At 43.8% G+C, this 18,281-nt stretch overlaps 1 protein-coding gene across 5 annotated transcripts in view; it reads left to right on the forward strand.

The window, feature by feature from the left end:
* The window catches only part of TANC1 (tetratricopeptide repeat, ankyrin repeat and coiled-coil containing 1), a 408,770-nt gene that overhangs the window by 1,294 nt on the left and 389,195 nt on the right, over positions 1–18,281 (forward strand). The window contains exon 2 of one of the 5 annotated variants that reach the window (XM_029605547.1): positions 28–64. The exons of the other annotated variants lie outside the window; for them this stretch is intronic. The gene's annotated coding sequence lies outside the window, so the exon portion shown is untranslated. The remainder of the gene's footprint in view (positions 1–27; positions 65–18,281) is intronic. 5 annotated transcript variants of the gene reach the window in all.

Below are 18,281 nucleotides of genomic sequence, written 5' to 3' on the forward strand. Positions count from 1 at the left end.
TAGTTTCTTCCTTTCCTTTTTTTATAGTGAATTTGGAACAGGACTTGTTGACTTCTGTTCTCAAGTATGTGAAACAATTCTTGAATATCAATTAAAAAAAGAATCTAGGAGGAGTGGGTTCTTTAACGGTATGTTCAGCTTGGAGAAGAGATGGTTGAGGGGGGATATGATAAAGGTGTAAAAAATCATGAAAGGACTTTAACAAGTAAATGTGAATCGGTTATTTACTCTTTCGGATAATACAAGGACTAGGGGGCAGTCCATGAAGTTAGCAAGTAGCTCATTTAAAACAAATCAGAAAAAATTATTTTTCTCTCAACTCATAATTAAGCTCTGGAATTCATTGCCAGAGGATGTGATTAGGTCAGTTAGTGTAGCTGGGTTTAAAAAAGGTTTGGATAAGTTCCTAAAGCAGAAGTCCATAAACTGCTATTAATCAATAAGGATTAGTATCTTGGGATCTATTCATTTAATGTTTGGGTACTTGCCAGTTAATTGTGACTTGGTTGGCCATTGTTGGACACAGGATGCTGGGCTTGATGGACCCTTGGTCTGACCCAGTATGGCATAGCTTACCCTGTTTCCCCAAAAATAAGACAGTGTCTTATATTAATTTTTGCTACCAAAGATGCACTAGGCCTTATTTTCAGGGAATATCTTATTTTTCCATGAAGAAGAATTCACATATATTGTTGAACAAAAAAATGAACATTTATTATATTCAGAATAGTTGTCTGGTTATGCTGGTTTGTGATGACAACTAACTGTGAATCCTGCAGGGTAAAAAAATCACAGCTGCATGCTCTGGTGTTCTGTGCGACGGGCATGCTCCCAAATAAAAACTTTGCTAGGTCTTACTTTTGGGGGAGGTCTTATATTTAGCAATTCAGCAAAACCTCTACTAGGTCTTATTTTCGGGGAAACAGGGGTACTTATGTACTAAAAGTATATTAGACCAAGAAAGAGAACCTAGGAACTAGATCTAGAGGAAGCAATACAACCTAGGAAAAGGCATATCGATATTTAGAGGAGTTTACTTAATATTTATGTTCTAATAAGAATGGTTGGGAGAAATTTTGTGTTTGTGCTGAAACACCTATATTCGATTTTCTGTATATTCTTTTTAGTGTTGTCACATTTGGATTTAATAAGTGGGTTGGAATGTGAGACCATTTGGTTGATCAGTAGGTGTGCTTGTACAAGCCTTTCCTACACAGAAAGAATTTGCTTAGGACTTGGTTTCTCCAGTTTTAGTTGGATGTTCAGTTTTTGTCCTGAGGTTTTCAGTGTGGCACTCGGGTGGGATGTTTCTTATTGGTGATCCAGTATGCTTTGCTTCATCTTAGGAAAGGCAAAGACCCACTTTTTAATTTTAAGATATGAGAATACCTCTGCTATTCTATCATTAGTACCCAAAGGATTTAAATTTTGCCATTGAACTTAAAAACGAAAGACTGTGTACTTCTAAGTGGAGAGGAATGTGGAGTTAAAACAGGGGTAAGCGCTCCAGCCTTAGAGTGCCATAAACAGGTCTGGTTTTCAGGCTTTCCTCAATGAATATGCATGAAATACCTTTGCATATACTGCCTCCATTGTATGCGTCTATAGTTCATGCATACTCATCATGAAGGTTCTGAAAACCAGACCTGTTTGTGGCATTCCAAGACTAGAATTGCCTACCCCTAAAGTAGAAAACATGATGTATGCACTTTGGCTTCTTTTTGTTCATCCTTTCCTTTTACTCTTGGAGGTGTTTAAAAGCAACAGCAGAGACCAATAGTAAAACATCCCATCCTGAGCTATAGAATTACTTTCTGCATTATCTGTAATGCAGCATCTGTAATCTAAGTAAACATAAAAGTTTCACAAAAGTTAATTTTGAAAATGAAATGAAACACTTGCTAATGAAACCTTGTGTGGTCTTGAAGACCATGACGGAAAGTCTAAATTAATTCTTCGGTGTTTACTGAAGAGTATGTTGGGGAAATATTGGTAATGGAAATGGTTTTTAATGTGATGATTCAGAGGAACTGAAACAAATCACAGTGAACCTGGAAGATGTAATAGGGCAGATTGACAAACTAAACAGTAGTAAATCACCTGGACCACATGGTATATACATCAGAGTTCTTAAGGCACTTCGAAATGAAATTACAGATCTGTTACTAGCAATGTGTATCCTATCATTAAAATCATCTGTTGTACCTGAAGATTGGAGGGTGGCCAATGTAATGTTAATCTGTGATCTGGGAAAATATAGATTGGTGAACCTGAAGTCAGGGAAAAATTGTAGAAACTGTTCTAAAGAACACAATTTTAGAACATATAGACATAGTTTAATGGGACACAGCTAGCATGAATTTACCCAAGGGAAGTCTTGCCTCATCAACCTGCTGCAGTTTTTGAAGGGTATTAATAAACATGCGGCTAATGGGGAACTGGAGGATATAGTATATTTGGATTTTCAGAAGGTATTTTCACCAGCCGTGAAAGGTATGTGTTCACCAGCCGTGGTGAACACATCTCACCCATCCTCAGAAACCTACATTGGTTACCAGTGAATTTTAGAATCTTATACAAATCAACCACCCTAATACATAAATCCATCCATCATCAACTCCAACTCGACCTGGAAATCCCTTTTAAACTCCACTCCTCCAACAGACCAACCAGAGATGTTCACAAAGGCACTCTGAAATTTCCCCCCCACTAAAGCCACTCGCCTTTCTGCGACCAAAGACAGAGCTCTTTCGATAGCAGGCCCATCTATCTGGAATAACATCCCTTCAAACCTCAGATTGGAACCCTGCCTCTTAACTTTCAGAAAAAGACTCAAGACGTGGCTCTTTCACCAAGCCTTTTCTGATACACCAGACAATCACTAGTGGCCCTGTACTCTTACCCGGACTTTGGCTAAGCTTCACGAAAAATGGACTCGGACACTTTCAGGTTAAAGCACCTTTAAGCTTTTAACCAGTATTCACTATCGTATCACTTTATATTTATTACAGCCTTTACCTTCTTTCCAGCTTTTGTTTTAAGCTTCCAAGTTCTCTATTCCTTGTTGATTGTAACTTTGACTTATTCTTATCTTTTGTTATGTATAGTTTTACCTAAATTGCTACTTCAGTAGCAATTTAGTTAAATGTAAACCGATCTGATATGGTTATTTACTATGAAGGTCGGTATAAAAAAACTGTTAAATAAAAATAAATAAATATTTGACAATGTCCTGAAGATTAAAAAGTAATGGGATAGGAGGCAATCTCCTATTGTGAATTGCAAATTGGTTAAAAGAAAATGGAGTGGGACTAAATAAGTCTTCTCAGTGGAGGAAAGTAAACTGTGGCATGTCCCAGGAATCTGTACTGGTGCTTTTGAATATATTTATAAATGATCTGGAAAAGGGAGCAGTGAGTGAGGTGATCAAATTTGCAGACAACATAAAATTCATCTGAGCTGTCAAAAAGCAAGCGGATTGTGAGAAATTGCAGGCGGATCTTAAGAGACTGGGCGCCCAAATGGCAGATGAAATTTAATGTGGACCAGTGCAATGTGATGACCATGAGGAAAAGCAAGTCAAACTATAGGTACTTTATGTTAGGTTCCATATTAAGAGTTATGACTCAGGAAAAGATTTAGGCATCATCATAGTACTTTGAAAACATCATCATAGTACTTTGAAATCCCTAGCTCAGTGTGTGGTGGTAGTCAAAACAGCAAACAGAATGTTAGGCATTATTAGGATGTAATGGAGAATAAAATAGATAATGTCATAATACCTCTGTATTGCTCTATGGTGAGACCGCAACTAGAGTACAATTCTGGTTGCTTATATCTCAAAATTGCTGAATTGGAAAAGGTACAGGGAAGGGTGACCAAAATAATAGAGAATTTAATGGCTTCCTTATGAGGATATACTAAAGAGGTTAGGGTTTTTCAGTTTGGAGAAGAGAGGGCTGAGAAGGAATATGATAAGGGTCTACAATATGAGTGGCGTGAAAGGGGTAAATTTCAAATTAGTTGTTTTCTCTTTCAAAAAATAAAAAGATTAGGGGACATTCCATGGAGTTAAGTAGCACATTTAAAATGAATCGACAATAATTTTTTTTTTTTTTTATTCAATGCACAATTAAGCTCTGAAATGTATTGCCAGAGGATGTGGTAAAGGTAGTTATCATAGCTGGATTTAAAAAAGTTTGGGTAAGGTTTCTGGAAGAACATTCTATAAACTATTATTAACCAGGATGACTTGGGGAAAGCCACTGCTTATCCCTGGGTATTAGCAGCATGAGATCTATCTACTCTTCAGGATCCTGCAAGTTACTTGGGACTTGAATTGGAACAGAATACTAGACTTAATGGACCCAGTATGGCAATTCTTATGGTCATTAGGCATCAAACCTGGGTTTTCCTTTCTAGAGGCCAAGAGGAGGCACGGGTGTGGGTTCCGAACCCTTAAGAGGCAATGATGTAACAAGTATTTTTTTTTTTTCAACAGAAGAGGCCAGGTGCTATATGTGCTGGAGACTGAGGTACACCTACTGCTGGTGCCCTGGGGCTGTGAGCAAATGGAAGGCTGCTTCTGCAGACCCTCCCCACCTCTCGGAGTCTGGATGCCATCTCATGTCCTACTGGGCAGGACCTGGTTGACACTGCACCCTTGGCCCTTTGAGCATCTGGGATAGTCGTCACCCACCTATGCACAAAAAAAGGGACTTTGGCTGTCCTCTCTACTGAGGCCACTGCCAGTCTTTCTGAAATGGAAGGCCAGATTTTATCTCTGTCCTGGTGTGATTACGCATAACCCTGCAGAGACCCCAAAAAAGAAGGCCAAAAGATCAGCCACGTACACCAGAGTTGGCAGTGGAAGTGGACTTGAGAGAAGCCTAACAGCTAGGTCCAGGTAACTGGCATAGCTGAATCCACTAGGGGCCTGGCCAAGAAGTTCCAGAAAGGTAGGAAGCTTGTCTTGCAGGATTTGATGAAGGCCAGTGAATGCCCACTGCGAGGCTTGGGCAGAAGCCCTAGAACTCTGTAGGAAAGTAAAGAGGTCATTGGTTCCCTGACAGAGTTAAGGGTAGTAGGACCACAGAGAAGGGAGTATGGTGGGGATAGGGAATCCCTATCAGGGGTGCAGCCTTGAGATGCAGAAGCCTGCAACTTGCCCCTTTTGTCATCTCTTGATGCTTCTACACTGTGGGTGTGGAATGAAGTGGTGGGAAGAGGTCCTCCAGATGTGAAATCCCAGAGGCCACCAAAATGGAAATTCAAGGCCTTTCTAGTCCAATCCTCATGCTGTCACTTGGGTAATTTGGCCATGCTTTCTCTCCACCCCCTAGCCTCCTCCTTGACCCTGTGCTGATCCCTGAAGATGTCACCTCAGGCAAAAGGAAAAGTGATCCTCAAGTGAGGGGAAAGCCATAAGGTGGAAACCATTTTGGCCATGGGGGGACACAGAGTGGCTCAGCCTTTCCCAAACTTTGGTGGTGCCACTTATTCCCCTGGAGGATGGGAAATGGAACTTCTGGGAGTGAGTGAGTTTCAATTTGCCCTCTTGCCTCCCCAATCTTTGGCAATGACTCAGGACTCCCCCCCCCCCCCCCCGATCTTCAATCAGTAAAGAATCAGTGCCCATGTGGCCCCTGGATGCCTCAACCTGTAAGGAGAAGCGTTAGGAGTTCTACTCTCATCTCCATTTCTTTACCTCCTTATTTCACCAGTGACCTCCTGTCCATCTGTTTAGAGAATTAACCAAACTGTTTGAAGACAATCTTATTTATTTCTAAGTTACACAGGGCTAAACTTCATACTTCAGCAGGAAACACACAGGCAATTAGGGAAACAGAAAATAAGAAAAACAATAGTCACAAAAGCATGCTTGACATTATGGATATTCGCTGCTTATCAGATTACAATTAACCAATGTTAGCTTTACTCCTCCTTCCCCCAGCAGATACTTTCAGGTGAAATATTAAGAGCTTTAACTTGCTAACCCCTTGACTAGGGAATGCAGCCTAGTTCCTCACCATATGGGTCTTGCAGTGACATACTCTCTGGATTTGGTCTGGCAGTCTCTCCCATTTTAGGTCTTCATTGCAGATGTAGAGAGTACAGCTTCTGTCAGAAGCAACAGGGCTGTTCATCTCTCCAGGCTCTGCAGGTTGCTTCGGCTCAGGATGCAGGGGGAATGCAGCACTCGGATGGGTTGTCTTTTTCTTCAGATGGGCAAAGATCGAACGACAATCACACGACAACTCGGCTTACATCCTGCTGCTTTTAAGGCCTTATCTATGCATAATTCAGCAAATTCATGCATAGTCAGTGAATGCATAATTAAGGCTTTTAATCAGCTTATTTTGTGCCCTTTTTCCAAAATCTTTGTCTCCTTTCCAAGTTCATCAAGTGGTTGGTTCTGATGATTACCAGTTGTTCTTCTCTGACAGGGCCCTGATAAGTTCTGCCCTAGAGCTATCAAAGAGGACCCTAGTGCTCTGGCTGTGCAAATTCACATAGTTTCAATTGCCCTGGTGTTTCATTTGGCCTCTTTTGGCTCCAACTAGGCTAGGGGGGGGGGGGGGGCCATAAATATGCCAGGCTTGGTCACGTACACAGCAAGGCAAAGTCTCTCTCTGCTGCATTTGGTTGCCCATAGACAAACAGGCAATGTCCATTTTTATTGACATCAGAGAGTCCATCTTAGCTGCTTGTTCTGTTAGCAAGAATTGGAATATTCCCTACTTTTCCCCCTTTTTAAACAGGGAGGGGCTGTCTACAAACCTAGCAGGGAGCCAAGCTAGCCCATGGGGCTAATCCCTGGGGGCCCAAAGAGCCCATCAGCCATTCTGCCTTCATGATTCTCCACGTAGACATCCTAAAATGGAGATGGTTGAAATAGGGCGCACTGGCCTCGGGGGTGTTGTGATGCCAAGTGGCATCAGAAGGCTGCTCTGGATAAGCCTTCCCAAGCAGGAAGGAAAGGCATGCATGCGCTTGGCAGCTTGTGCTGGTTCTACAGCTTGGAGAAGAGGTGGGAGAACAAGAAGCAGATGCTGCTGTTGTCTGCTGACAGAACCCCTTTCACAAAATGGATCAGACTGAGAGCTTGGGACTTTTACTGTGGTCTCTTCCTCCTGGACTATGTTGACCTTTGGAAGAGACTTCTTGCCATTAGCAGGGGTGACAGTCTGGCGGATCTTGCTGCTGCCCTAGACTGGATGCCCTGAGCAAAGATGGGCTGACAGGGTATTAGTCACATTTTTATCTTGCTTGAACCTGGAATCCTGCGGGTCCTAGCCAAAGCACTGGAGACCGAATGAAAACCTCTGTCCTGCTGTTGTGGTTGACTCTCTTGCTCAATTGGAAGAGACCCGTGTGACATATGGAAATGGTCTTTCTGCTGTGCACGGATTACAAGATTCCTGCCAAAGTGCTCTTGCTGTAGCTAGGATATGCCTGGCAGAGGTGATTCACCCTGACTAGTCCTACACTGTCCAAAGCTGCACCATTTTTGACAGTCTTTTTAGTATGGGACTTTATCCCCCTAACATGTAATACTGATCTGTTGGAACCTCTTTTTGCCACTGGATCAGGAGTAGGCAGATATTATATAGGAAGTTTGCAGGTGTTTGACTACAGCCTCTGTTTCATAGGTCTTGTTAATCTCTTGTATTGTTTCGCAAAGTGCCTGGTCAAGGTGAACTGGTCCTTGGCAGTTCTTCTAACTATTGGGTGATGTTGGGGTTGTCCCCTGTGGGAGTAACTGTATGCGCTGCCATAGAGCTGTAATTGTGTGTCCTAGGCAGGTGGGCTCACCAGCCTAGTGCTGCAGGAGCTCGTTTGTGGATCACCCTCTGGTCTTATGCTGACGATGTACTCCTTGTGGCTCAAGAGGAGAGAATATAGCCATGTCAGCTTGTCTGTATAACTTAATTTTTGGTTAAGCTCAACTGAATTAAATACTTGGGCCTTTTTGTTAGGGCCGCAGTGAGTGAATAAAGCTCTCTAGCCAGTCGGAGAACTTGTCCTGAGGAGGGAGACTCTAAAACATTTAAAGTCTATGAGGCCCATTAACTGGCTGGAGCTGGAGGAGATGATGGGACTTTGCCTGTGGTCATGGTTGGTTCTGCTACACTTGGTGTCCTTCTGAGAGAGGGTCCTGTGATAAATTAGTTGGTGGCCAGCATGCTGTGGTGCCAGCTGACTGCCCTGAGTCTGACATTCAGATTCAGAGTAAGCAGTTGACCTTCTTCAGGACTGGTGAGAAGCATTTTTATTTATTTTATTTTATTTTTTATTTTATTTATTTTATTTTATTTAGCATTTTTTTATATACCGAGGTATAGCATAGTTGCCTTCACTCCGGTTTACATATAGAACAACTTGTTACATTGAAAGATTTTAAACTTTAAATTTAACAATAGTGGGAAATGGCACCAAAAAAGGAGATATGAACAAAGAACATAGTGTAAACAGGGTAGATACACTGAATAGATAGGCAGAGATAACTGGGTTCTTCAAAAAGGAGGCATCAGTGGCTTGAATCAGTAGAGATTGTCCAAATGGAATATTTAAAGTTGGCAGTTAATGGGATTATAATATAAAGTCATTGAGAGTTGTCCTTAAGAGAATGGTTGAGAAGCCAAGACTTTAGTTCTTTTTTGAAGGATTTTGAGTTTTCTTGCGCGGTGAGGAAGTGGGGTAGTGAATTCCATAGTTTGGTCCGATGATGGAGAAGGCTCTGTTTCTGGTGGAGGATAGTTTGGCATTTGGGAGTGAGGGAATCACAAGTTGAAGTTTACTAGAAGTTCTTGTTGTGCGTTGAGGGCGAAGTATGTGTATAATGTCATCAAAGGCAGTGTAGTCGGCTTTGTAGATTGCATTGTGGATCAATGAAAGAACTTTGTATTCAATTCTTTTTTCTATTGGGAGCCATTGTAATTGGTTGAGGACAGGGGTAATGTGATCATATTTGCTTTTACCCGTTAGAAATCTGGCAGCAGCATTCTGAAGTAGCTGCAAGGGCCTCAAAGATGATTTTGGTAAACCAATCAAAAGGGAGTTGCAGTAATACAAACCGGAAAAGATGAGGGCTTGAAGTACGGTTTTTAAATCGTGGGGGTGAAGAAGAGGTTTTAGGTGTTTGATTATTTGAAGTTTATGAAAGCCTTCTTTAATTTTTGTGGAGATGTGTTTTTTGTAATTTAGATCAATGTCTAACCAAAAACCCAGGTCTTTCACGTTTTCTTTAAGTTGGATGAGGGTCTTATCGAAGTGAAAGGGTGGTATTGTTTTTAATCCAAGGTTTTTTCTGTTAATTAGGATACATTCAGTTTTGCTCATATTTAAGCATTGACTTTCTGCTGGGGTCCTAAGCCTCCTATTGGGAAGGGGTGGACAGGGCTTAATGTGCTTGAGAAATTGGGTGCACATCTTCCACCTGTAGGCATTTCAGAAATTCCTATATCCAAACTGCCCCCCCCCCCCGACAGTGATGCTTTGTAGACTTGTAGCTTTTCATCAGTGCAAGAGAGTATGCGCATGCCTGTTTGACGCTGCAAGCTTTCTACTGAGAGAGCTCCCACAAGGGAAGACATCTTGGGTGAGCCTGTCCTCCAAAAAAAACCAAAAACCTGGTTGGCTCCTGGCTCAGGTCAGTGATGGGTGGAGCCAGTTGAGCTGGCCCAGTGAATGGGCTTGACTTCCCCATACATCACTGGATGGCTCCTCCAACAAAGAAAAAGTTTGCTAGGCACAGACTGGTCTGCCCTGCTAGAAGGGTTTCTGCAGGGTGGAAGTTCCTAGCCATCTTTGTCCTTCTGGCCCTAAGGATAGGGCCTGAGTGCTGCATAGAGAATCCTGCAACCTTAGTAGGTTGCGGAACATACCTCTGGCACACTCTTGCCCCGTGCCAAGGAGAGGCTTCTACTTGCTGGTGCTGCACACCTTGCACTACCTCACCTTCTGACCCAAGACTGTTTGAGAGGAGCTGGAAGGTGAAGGAGAACCCCAGCGACAGTGTTTTTACTTAGAACTGAAACCAAGATTCTCTGGGGACCTAATGTATAGGTTGGTGCATGGGCAGTGGGCACTGATTGTATTTTTGGGAGATTCATTTTTCTCCCCTTTCTGTTCATTCTGAGGAGAGAGTTATCACTGGTGCACTGGAGAATAGACAGGCTGATGCAATAACATGCGCACCTTGAATACTGTGTACAATTCTGGTCGCCGCAATTCAAAAAAGATATAGTTGCGATGATAAAGGTACAGAGAAGGGCGACCAAAATAAGGGGAATGGAACAGCTCCCCTATGAGGAAAGACTAAAGAGGTTAGGACTGTTCAGCCTGGAGAAGAGACGGCTGAGGGGGGCTATGATAGAGGTGTTTAAAACCATGAGAGGTCTAGAAAGGGTAGATGTGAATCGGTTATTTACTCTTTCAGATAATAGAAAGACTAGGGGGCACTCCATGAAGTTAGCATGTGGCACATTTAAAACTAATCGGAGAAAGTTCTTTTTCACTCAACGCACAATTAAACTCTGGAATTTGTTGCCAGAGGATGTGGTTAGTGCAGTTAGTATAGCTGTGTTTAAAATAGGATTGGATAAGTTCTTGGAGGAGAAGTCCATTACCTGCTATTAATTAAGTTGACTTAGAAAATAGCCACTGCTATTACTATTATTATTATTATTATTTATTTCTTTTATATACCGACATTCAATCGAGATATCATATCGGTTATTACTATCAACAATAACATGGAATAGACTTAGTTTTTGGGTACTTGCCAGGTTCTTATGGCCTGGATTGGCCACTGTTGGAAACAGGATGCTGGATTTGATGGACCCTTGGTCTGACCCTTTATGTCATGTTCTTATCTTCTTAGAATTGTGTCCCTAGCGCTCAAATGCACCGGGCGCCCAGGAGATGTGGCTGTGCTCCCACAATTGCAACATGTGCCCATTACAAGTGGCCATTTTATCCCGCTTCAGGTCGATTTCTGGATGTCAATTATACACGCACAACAGAGATGGGCGTAATCAGCCTGATAAGTGTCTATTGCGCGTGTATGTTGTGTCCAGAATCCTTTTTTTTTTTTTCCTTCAAGTCATTACATTATACTTTTATTCTTAAACATCGCAAGCATTAGGTGTTGAAGAATAAAGGTAGGAACCACACAGGACACTTATTTTTTAAATTTATCTCGAGACCTTGACGCGTGGTTTAATTCAATGCAAGCTCCAGGGCTGGAGTTAAATTTGCTGTGTTAGAAAGTGCATGTTGGGCGCTCAGTGACTTTCTGCATCGGGGAGTAATAGCTAATAGCCTCATCTATATGGAATTTACATGTGACGAGCGCTATCAGCTATGTGTTTGGGCATGCGTTTTGAACGTGCTAATCTCCTTATTACATCGGGTGCCAGTCTAACGCATCCAAAACACACGCCAAACCACGTGTAAACCTGTGCACTAGACTGAGCGCACTTTATTGCATTCACCTGAGAGTGTGCATGCCTTACCCCCTTCTTTGTGTGTTTGAAGTCCCTGCTTTTTTGTTTTGTTTGAAATTCATAACCCCCCTTTATTCCAGTGCCACTTGACCTACTTTGGCTATGGCAAAGGAAGCCATCTGGTGGACCAGGAGCATGAATCCCTTAGAGTGCGGTGTCCTGTTCGGGGCACTTGTGCGCACCCGTCTAAGGGCAGAGGATTTCCATGCAGTGACCATCGGCTTGGTGGAAGATGTTGCTGACTAGTGGGCAGTGGATGGAGAGCTCTGCCAGACCTCTTTGTCTCTTGACTTTGCCCTCACCCTTCACATTTTGAGGTTTGCGTGGTCTTTGGGCAGCATGTTAGGCCTATTAGGTCTTTACAGAGACTGTGAGATGCTCCAGACTTTAGAATGCAAGCTTTGGGGTCATCTCTTTGGCAAGTGGGAGCAAATACTACACCCTCCTTGACAGGATCGTGGTTCACTTTACCTGCCCTCCTGCTACTCCCTCAGGTGTTCGGTTGTGTGGACGTGGGTTAGGAATCTCCTATTCCTTGCAGAAAGCAAAACCTTTTAGTATTTTTTTCTGATTCGTCGGGTTAGGCACACTATGGGGCTGATGCAGTAACTGTGCGCAGAAAACAGGCACTCTGTTGAGCACCCGTTTTCTAACGCGTGCTCGGCCACCTCTCCTGGGTGCGCGATTCAATATTTAAATGGCGTAAAATTTGCTGTGTGGATCGCTGGATTTAGCTAATAGCCTCATTTTCATGAATTTACATGTGGTGAGTGCTGTTGGCTACATAGTGATTTGGACACACGTTTGGGACGCACCAATCCCTGTTTTGGGTCGGGGGTTATGAACGTGCATCCAAAATGCGCGTCCAATTGCGTATTAAGTTGTGAGCAGTGGCTAGCGCACAGTATTGCATCGGCCTCCGTGTGCCTATCAGTTGAACCAGGTCCCGGTGGCACCCAGAAGGATGCTTAGTTTCCTGGGTGATTTCCTGTGAAGACAGGAACCACTAAAGAGCTCCTTATATAGGTCTGGTCACAGACGATCAGAGGAGGTGGGACAACTTTTGGAAGTCCCTGTCCTGGAAACAAGACTTAAATAGACCAGGTGGAAGTTTCAAATAGCTTCTGGGTGGGACCTCACTTTGTTTGCTGGCACTTGACAGCAAGGAGCAGGTCCATCTCTCTCCCCCCCCCCCCCCCCCCCCCAAAAAAAAAGCGCTGGTTGAGAAAATGGTGGAGGGGCTTGTTACCAGCTAACTTCTCCAAAAGGGCTGGGCGTAAGGGCTGTGCTTTTTCAACGTAAAGCCTTTCCTCCTGGACATGCTGCTGAGGTTGAGTGGGTGCCCTGTGTGTGCTCCTTGGTTACTTGCAGGCTTGTTGGCAGCCTCACCCTTTTCAGTAGTGCTGCTCCTGCAGGACTGGCCCTGGTCAGTCACAGACATTCTCTGAGGATAATTTATTTATTTATTTATTTATTTAACGTTTCTTTTATACCGATGACCGTTCGCACATCGCATACCGATGACCGTTCGCACATCGCATCGGTTTACAGTGAACACAAAACCATTGGGCGGGGCCCTTACATAAAACAGATAATATACTGAACTAGGAACTAATGGAACTAAGAAGCTGAACTAGGAACTAATGGAACTTAGAAGCTGAACTGCTCCGTTACCTTAGAGCAGAAGCATTTGCTGCTTTTTAACAATGGTTTGCCTGTGGTTGTTGGGTAACTATTATTTGATGGCTAAATCACAGACATACCGCTTTTTGAGTTTTTTTTCTGAAAGCTCCTTAGCCGCACTCGCCATTTTTTTGAAACTAGGTAATAACTCCATGTTTTCACATAATAACTTTCAGCTGCATGCAAGCGCACACTGACTCACACATACACATTACCCAGCTAAATGTCAGATGCACTAAAGGAGTCTTCCCATTTTGCGCCTATGTGGAAATAATAGTACCTAGGCTCCTGTAGAATTGCTGGACAGATGTCAGAAAGTGTTTTTTTATTTTCTTAATTATTTTTATTTTTAAATCGCACAGAAAAATTTCAGATAACCATGAATTTCAGAAAGAAACTTACAAGCTTTAAATGTGATCATTAAAAATACATTGGAGAATTTTGATATCTGTAAATAGTCATAGAAACTCTGGGGTAGATTTTCAAAAACGGCGCGTTCGTGTACTTTTGTTGGCGCTCCAGGCGCAAACAAAAGTACGTGGGATTTTAGTAGATACACGCGTATCCGCTAAAATCCTGGATCGGCGCGCGCAAGGCTGCCTATTCCGTGTAGCTGGCGCGCGCCGAGTCGTGCAGCCTGCCGCCGTTCCCTCCAAGGCCGCTCCGAAATCGGAGCGGCCTCGGAGGGAATTTGCTAACGCCCTCCCCTCACCTTCCCCTCCCTTCCTCTACCTAACCCACCCCCCGGCCCTGTCTAAACCCCCCCCCTACCTTTGTTGGGGGATTTACGCCTCCCAGAGGGAGAAGTAAATCCCAGCGGGCCGCTGGCATGCCTAGACGCAACCCGGGGGCGATTCCGGAGGGCGCGGCCACGCCCCCGGACCGCCCTGGGCCGAAACCACGCCCCCGGGCCCGCCCCCGAAACGCCGCGACCCGCCCCAAAAACGGCGCGCCGCTCGGCCCCGCCTCCGACACGCCCCGACACGCCCCCCTCGGAAAACCCCGGGACTTACGCGAGTCCCGGGGCTCTGCGCGCGCCGGTAGGCCTATTGAATATAGGCACACCGACGCGCAGGGCCCTGCTCGCGTAAATCCGGGCGGATTTATGCGAGCAGGGCTCTTAAAATCCGCCCCTCTGTCCTTAAATTATAGGGATGCTGAATTTTATCGGACACTATTTTAGTTTTCAGATTGTGTTTTTTCCTTTCTTGCCGCCTTTTTTTTTTCCCTCTTGGTTTCCTCCTCCCTTTAATTTTATGGGCTGCATAACATATTTGGGGAGGGGAAGGGTTGTTTAGTTTTTTTGTAGTAAACAGCATAAGACATGTTTATTTCCTATTTTTAATTATGATATTGAATATATTTTAATCTGTCATTAAAAAGAAAATGGAGAAGTGTGATCTTTAAGAGTAAAAATTATATGCAATAAAGTGTATTTATGAGGATCTGATGTGTCCACCTCTGGTCTGCAGGTGGCGCTGTGAGTTTCTTGGATTGTCTATATAGTCACCCCAGATCTATGCCCCTCACTTCTCTCTAGCTGCCATCTTGTTTCCTGCCTAGTCATGTATTTAGACTCTGGCTTTTCATCAGGATTGCTAGAACTTGGTCCAGCTTCCTTGTCTGCCTTCTTGCTTGTTATTTGTTTCCGGTTTCTGCCTTTAGTGTTTCTGTTTGACTTCTTTTGTGTTCTGACTTCCTGCTGTGCTCCAGCATCCTACTCTGTTCCAGGCTTTTAGATCCTTGCCTCTGAGATTACTTCTGTTCCTTACACTTTGCTGGCCACCAGCACCTGAAGGCACAATCAGAGGGGAAGGTGGTTAGCATAGGCAGAAGATGCTCAGCTTCTCGGTTTTCACCATGTGCCTGGATTTGGCTCTTCAGACATTAGACTGCTCATACCTGGGGCAAACTACAAACGATTGCCATCACAATATTAGGCTAAGAAAGAAATGAGACCTAAGAATTGGACCCAGAGGAAGCGGTACAGCCTAGAAGCATGCATGATGATAAATTTGAAGAATCTGCCTAATATTGATGCTGTAAGAATGGTTTGCAGGGACAAATTTTTGTAAATTTGAGAAGACAAGAACATATTTCTTCCCCCTAATGAGATTTCACTGCTGACTTGAGTACTTTTCCATTTCCTGCTCATTTCTTGTACTGTTAACATATTTGGATGGTAATTTTTTAACACTACCATCTTTTATTAGTATTTGAGATTACTATGATAGAAGTTGATTAACTTCTAAACCCTTTCATTTTTGGGGTGGAGTAAAGACCTCTGTTAATGCTTATCACTATTAATAGGATAGTCTCTGATAGGGTGATAAATATACTCAGCTTCTACTGATGCCACTACATCTTTTTTTTATTAATCAAGGTTACTAAACAGGCTTATCTCTGTGACTGCTTTTGGAGTTACCTAACTTGTGCGTGATAGCACATGATGGTACAGAGGAGCTCAATTAAATGTCAGGGAAACTATTTGAAGAAATATATCTGGGCAGGAGGCAAATGTCTCTTATTTGCACAGTTAATCTTCTATCCAAAGAGTATTGGTAGTTACACAGTGCTCAAATGTTGTACATTTAAAAAATACCAAATATATATATATATAAAAAAATACAAAGTATGGATATAAAGTCAATAAAAACATGGCCTTGAGTATTTGACATATTAGTTGATGGCAAGTATAACTTCTTGTTCAGTGCTGCCAAATGAATCTATTTTGGAACTTCCTGATTACTGTGTTTTAACAAAGTGGACAGGAAATGGTGTTTGTGTATCAAGTATAGTTTAAATAGGATTTTGTTTATGTACAGTGGCTATGGAAAGTTTACACCTCCTTGAGCATTTTTCACTTTTTGTCATCAGTGCGTTAGAATTGCATGCATTAAATAAGGATTTCTTTTTCACGCAATACATACTTCATGCATTTCAGGTCCAAAAAAATATTTTATTGGGGGACAAAGCATAATGGGGCGGATTTTCAGAGCCCTGCTCGCGTAAATCCGCCCAAAACCGGGGGGATTTACGCGAGCAGGGCCCTGCGCGCCGGGAAGCCTATTTTACATAGGCCTCCCGGCGCGCGCAGAGCCCCGGGACTCGCGTAAGTCCCGGGGTTCTCGGAGGGGGGCGTGTCGGGGGCGGGCCCGGTCGTCGCGGCATTTTGGGGGCGTGTCGGCAGCGTTTTGGGGGCGGGTACGGGGGCGTGGCTACGGCCCGGGGGTGTGGCCGCGCCCTCCGTACCCGCCCCCAGGTTGCGGCCCGGCGCGCAGGAGGCCTGCTGGCGCGCGGGGATTTATGCCTCCCTCTGGGAGGCGTAAATCCCCCGACAAAGGTAAGGGGGGGGTTTAGACAGGGCCGGGCGGGTGGGTTAGGTAGGGGAAGGGAGGGGAAGGTGAGGGGAGGGCAAAGGAAAGTTCCCTCCGAGGCCGCTCCGATTTCGGAGCGGCCTTGGAGGGAACGGGGGTAGGCAGCGCGGCTCGGCGCGCGCCGGCTATACAAAATCAATAGCCTTGCGCGCGCCGATCCAGGATTTTAGTGGATACGCGCGGCTCCGCGCGTATCTACTAAAATCAGGCGTACTTTTGCTTGAGTCTGATGCGCAAGCAAAAGTAGGCCTATTCGCGCTTTTTGAAAATCTACCCCTATATGTATCCAAACAGCAAAACTGAAGTCCAGCCATTGGATAAGATACTTTGCCCCCTCCCCCAAATCAATACTTGGTGGAAGCATATTTGGCAGAAATTATAGCTGTGAATCTGTTGTGATAAGTCTCCACCAACTTTGCACACCTAGATTTGTCAATGTTAGACCATTCTTTACACAACTGTTCAAGCTCTGTCAAATTCCTTGGGAAGCATTGATGGATAGCAATCTTCAAGTCATGCCACAAATCTTTGATAGGATTGAGGTTGGGGCTCTGATTGGGCCACTCCAGTACATGTATCTTTTTGTTCCTTAGGCACTCCATTGTAGCTTTGACCATGTGCTTCGGGTCATTGTCATATAGAAGTTCACCTTTGGAGTCCCAGTTTCAGCTTTCTTGTATAGGGTAGCAGGTTTTCTTTAAGGACTTTTCTGTAATTTTCTCCATTGTGTCCCTTCTATCCTTGTAGATGAGAAACATCCCCATACTATGATGCTACCACCACCATGCTTCACAGGAATGGTGTTCTTTGGATGATGTGCTGTCTTGGATTTGCACCATATGTAACGCTTTGCTTTCAGGCAATAAGTTTTATTTTAGTTTTGTAAGACCACAAAACCTTTGCTACATGGCTACAGTATCCACCAAGTGTTCCTTTGCATACTTCAAATGGGACTCAAGGTGGGCTTTCTTGAGTTAATGGCTTCCTTTATGCCACCTAACATACAGGCCAAATTTGTGGCGTGCTTGCACTATTGTTGTCACATGTATACTTTGACTAGACTTTGCCATGGAAACTTGTAGCTCTTTCAAAGTTGCCGCTGACCTCTTGGTTGCCTTACTGATCAGTCTCCTTGCTCTGTCATCCAGTTTGGAGGATAACCTGATCCAGGCAGGGTCTTGGTGGTGCCATACTACTTATAATAAGGACCTGCATTTTCAGTTTTTATTTTCTTTTGTAATTTTCCTGGGAATTTATCAGAGTTTATTATGACAAGAACAAAACAGGGAGAAAATTAGTGGGAAAATTACTTATTTTTCCAGGTAAATATCAGAGTCTATTTTGGTGAACAGAAGCCAGGACTGTAAAACAATATTAAGCAGATTCTCCCATCCCCTGTCTAGTATGACCCTCTCTTCCTGCTACCCACCAAGAATCTCCCTTACACCCCCCCCCCCCCCCAAAAACAGCATTCATCCTTACTGGTGGTGGTGCCAGGCTTCTCCTCCCTCCTCAAGCACTATGCTTGCTGTGACTTCCACATTCTTCAGCATTATTCTTCTACTTTTTGTGTGAGGCCATGGATCCTGCCAGGAAGTGCTTCCAGTGTGGAGACCTGCTTCAAATACTGCATCAGTGGCACCAGACAGCAAGCATTTTGGTTGGTGGGGTGGGGGACACCTCAAATTCCACATTGGTAGCACTGGAGGAC

The sequence above is a fragment of the Rhinatrema bivittatum genome, chromosome 6 (assembly GCF_901001135.1).
Source record: "Rhinatrema bivittatum chromosome 6, aRhiBiv1.1, whole genome shotgun sequence".
NCBI classification, from domain to species: Eukaryota; Metazoa; Chordata; class Amphibia; order Gymnophiona; family Rhinatrematidae; genus Rhinatrema; species Rhinatrema bivittatum.